This window comes from Lissotriton helveticus, chromosome 10, assembly GCF_964261635.1.
Source record: "Lissotriton helveticus chromosome 10, aLisHel1.1, whole genome shotgun sequence".
Taxonomy (NCBI): domain Eukaryota; kingdom Metazoa; phylum Chordata; class Amphibia; order Caudata; family Salamandridae; genus Lissotriton; species Lissotriton helveticus.
The window spans coordinates 684616585-684620521 of record NC_136071.1 but is presented as its reverse complement, the minus strand read 5'-3'; the positions used below and the strand labels follow the sequence as shown (position 1 = coordinate 684620521).

Genomic DNA, 3937 nt, shown 5'->3' with positions numbered 1-3937 from the left:
TTTCTCCAAGAAAATGGCCTGCTCGGTTCCGCTCCTTCCCTGAAAATTTGGGGGTGATTCATCAAGTGGGGGCAGAGAAAAAAGGGGGTCCCAAAACGTGTTTTCCCAATGCAATTTCCATAGGGACCTTTAGCCAGGGCTACAGCCCGAACGGCTGAACGGAATTTCACCAAATTTGGCAGAGAGGTAGAGTTTGGTTCGCAGATTGTGCTTTTTGTTAAATGGTGTAAATCCGTTCAGTAGTTCCTTAGAAAATTACAAGTAAAATCATAGCGATATCTAGAGACGGAGTACAGCACGCGTACCAAAATCCGTACAATTATGAGCACGAGCTGCATGCTGATTGGCTGTCAACTGTTCGTGAACACTCCAAACCCGGAAGTGTTGGCAGCAATCTTGTTCGTTGCTAGAAGCGACTCACAAGAAAACAGTATAACAAAGTTGAGAAATAAGGAAAGGGGGCAGGGTAGAAACATCCTGACCCTCTAGGCTTGCTCAGGGGGTTGTACATGGATCTTTAGGCTCAATTTTTTAAAATAAAAAATCGCGGTGTACGCGTATGGTATACGTACGCGGTGGAAAAGGGAAATAAAAAATAGAGGTCCGTTATATTCATTAGGTCCTGGGGGGGCAAATTTCCGGGGCAATTTTTTTCCTAGTGGGGCGCTTGTAAGGTGCCCCGAGCACCGGGGAACGCCACTCCTCTGTGGTTTTATTTTGAAGTATGCGGGGGGGGGGTTACGATCCTCTTCCCCTCAGTCTCGGGGACCATCACCCCGACAAGGCTTTTTAAAAAAAAAAAAAAATGTAAGTGAGTTTTCAGCTCTCCCCCTCTCTCTCTCTCCGTACACGTTGCGGGGACCACCACCTTCCTGGGGTAGTAATATGTAAAATGACCTTCCAGCCCCGGGTACCTGCATTCCCCGGGGTTTTTTAATGTTGGGAGGGGGTCATGCTGCCCCCCTCCTGGAACCCTTGGTGGCCCTGGGGTCCACCATCTCCCAGGGTCGGTTCTTGCAGTGTCTCGGGATGCGTACTTCCGGGACACTGCTGTTTGGTATGGTAGAGCGGTACCGTCACCGCTTTCACTTTACCACAGGAAACGGTTTTCCTATTTGAAAAAGAGAGCAAGTTAATCTGTTCTCTCTTTCAAGAAAGCCGATTGTTTTTCAAAAGAGAGAGCAGCATATAAGGTGATGTCTCTGATAAATTATTAAAAACTCATAAAGAAGCAATAGACTGTAGTGATATCCAAAGGGAGTGATTTTTAATATAATTATAAAAAATATATATATAAAAGAGGATACATCCGGTACAATAAAGAAATTATAATTTCATGATATAAATCGATATGGGTTGATTCGAATAATGCATATCAAACAAACATATTAGTGCATATAAAATTATTTCTTAAAACTAATATCTCCAATATGGAAAGTGTATAAGGCTGTAAGTCTACGCGTTTCGACAAACACATTTGTCTTCCTCAGGACAAGATGATAGCAGCCATTATTTCTAAAAAGAGATAAAAGAAAATCACAACCACATAACAGTACATTGTAAGTTGAGTTATTCACATTTATCATTGATGAGTCTGTCTAGAGCATGCTTCTTCTTTTACTTTTTGATATATAAAAATTCCTTTTTTCTTTAAATAGCCAGGCTTTATGCCTAAGAACAAACATGATATAAAAACATACAGTTGGAAAACATTGACATATTTGATAAATCTCACATTTTGACCTAAACTCGAAAAAAATCCCTGAAATGCTATTATAACAAGAAAAAGGCGTAACATTTGTCATAGAATGGTCTCTATGGGAAATTTTATAGTTCCAAAAATTTAAATAATATTACCTATTTGTTATGGATGCATATATCACATCCTGATGTAGTGTCGTGCGGGCAGGAGGAATTAATTTCTAATTGTACTAGTGCAAATAGCATTATTATCTTCTTTGTTGGACAGCTTGAATAAATCACATATGATTCTCACTTGTGATTGACTACTTAACTTCACCAAATCAGGAATAGCTACTACATTTAAGCTAACGACACTACAACAATGCATTTACGTTCTAAGGTTTTATTACTCAAAAAGCCTTACCTAGAATAGAGATAGTATTGGTTAAAAGATACGTGGTAGTGAGGGCGGGTAAGGCACCTCTCCCTTTAATGATGGAGACGGTATGTGATAGCTGTTAAAAATAGGAGAGAAGTGTTCATTGGAATATTGTGATGAATTTCTTCAGTCTAATTCAGTAAATACAGCAAATGGTAATCTCACCTGTTTAAACAGAGTTCACTGCTGACTTCCTACCACTGCCCACAATAACGCTTCACGCTTTATTTCATTAAAATTATAAGAGACAGAATTCCATGTTGATTTCTTTAAAAGAGCGAAGTTTTCATTTAGACTAGAGAGAAAAAATATATATAAAGGATATAAGTTTTATTATCACAATAGCCTTTTGGCAAAGGTTGTGACATTGATCTACTCACTAGCTATTAATAGGGATACCAAAATACTATTAATTAATTACCTTTTGGCCGGTGATTTAGCAGGGCACAGGCTAAAGTCAAACAAAAAGATGTGCTTCCTTTGTGATTCTCTCAAATGGACAGCTCCGTTTCATGCGCCAACTATAAATTGCAAAATGAGGTCCAAAGATAGTATTTTGAGAATGTGCCTGAAGACGCATAAAAAATGTTAATTCTGCTATTCAGATAGCGTTTACCTTTTGAATAATGCTAATAAGGGGTGACAGACATCGAGCTTTAAAGGCGGTGACTTCCTGCGTTCCGTTTGTATCTTGAATGTTGCAAATGGGTCAGAGTAGTAGCGCTTTCCAAATCAATACCTAGTAAAATGATACAGGCTAGAGATTGGTTTTCATTTCTACACTGCTCATAAAAGTGACAATAATGATTCTAAAAAACGGCAGTTGTATTACTAATGATTTACCTGTTTTGTACTGATCAACTGATTGCAAGAAAAGGCGGTAGGTATGGTAATTTCCAAAAGCCGCTATCTTTCCCACAGACGGCTTTAATTAGATGACGGGAGCCTGTTCAGACAATACAAAACCCCCAGTTATAATCTGTTTCACCCGAGAAGGGAGCGATAGTTTTCACAGAAACGCTCAGTTTTAAAGAGCCTGTTGAATATATGGCAAGTACGAACTAAATAAATAAAATCGGGGATGTCCCAAGCTTCTATCCTTCCCGCAAATCGTTTCAGTCAAGTGGCAGAAGTTTATTTAAATAATACCGAAAACCGCGGCTATATTTAGTTTCCACCGAGCAGAGAGCAGTAATTAATTATAAACTGCTCCGTTTTTAAGATACCTGTTGCATGTATGGCAACTAAGGAGACGCTCAATTTATAGGGTGACTATTGCATGCTTGGCAACTCACAAAGCGCCATGTAGTAAACAGAGAAAAAAGGGGCAGAAGTTTAGCTTGTTTAACAAATTGCTCTGCAAGGAAACTTACCGACATTAGAAACGCAGGTCTCACGGAAGGTCTGTCCTCTTCGGCGGTGTGTGAAGGAAAAAATTATTTCCTGTAGTCCGTTTTCCATTAGAATTTATACCATGAAGGTATACCGCCCTAAAGCGGGCCCCGCCTTTATTTAAAGTGAAACTTTGCTTTTAGATGATGCTAGCTAATAATTGAGAAATTTATAGCGGACACGTGCAAAATCCATATTTGGATTACGGAAGGTCCTGATTTTATGTAACGACCACTATTTAAGAGGGTGATAATACTTTTTATTACAAAAAGGGAAGGATTAAATATTACCCAAATGAAGAGAGACTAATTATTTGCCGAATGAAGAAAGACTGTGACTTATTTCATGTAATACTAACTGAGGATGTCTGCAATCATATGATAACAAATAACAGTCATGTCATATGATTGCATTTTCCCACGG

The 3937-nt window shown here is 38.9% G+C and overlaps 2 long non-coding RNA genes across 2 annotated transcripts; both read right to left on the bottom strand.

Moving 5' to 3' along the window:
- Positions 1 to 1250: 1250 nt before the first annotated feature.
- Positions 1251 to 2614, bottom strand: LOC144785456 (uncharacterized). The gene is made up of 4 exons (XR_013601903.1): positions 2544 to 2614; positions 2288 to 2417; positions 2108 to 2198; positions 1251 to 1515 (listed from the first exon to the last, which is right to left on the bottom strand). It is a non-coding gene; the product is annotated as an uncharacterized LOC144785456 (long non-coding RNA).
- A 124-nt stretch (positions 2615 to 2738) lies between these two features.
- On the bottom strand, positions 2739 to 3544 carry LOC144785455 (uncharacterized). Its single transcript, XR_013601902.1, has 3 exons — positions 3496 to 3544; positions 2966 to 3068; positions 2739 to 2861 (listed from the first exon to the last, which is right to left on the bottom strand). It is a non-coding gene; the product is annotated as an uncharacterized LOC144785455 (long non-coding RNA).
- Between the last annotated feature and the right edge of the window lie 393 nt (positions 3545 to 3937).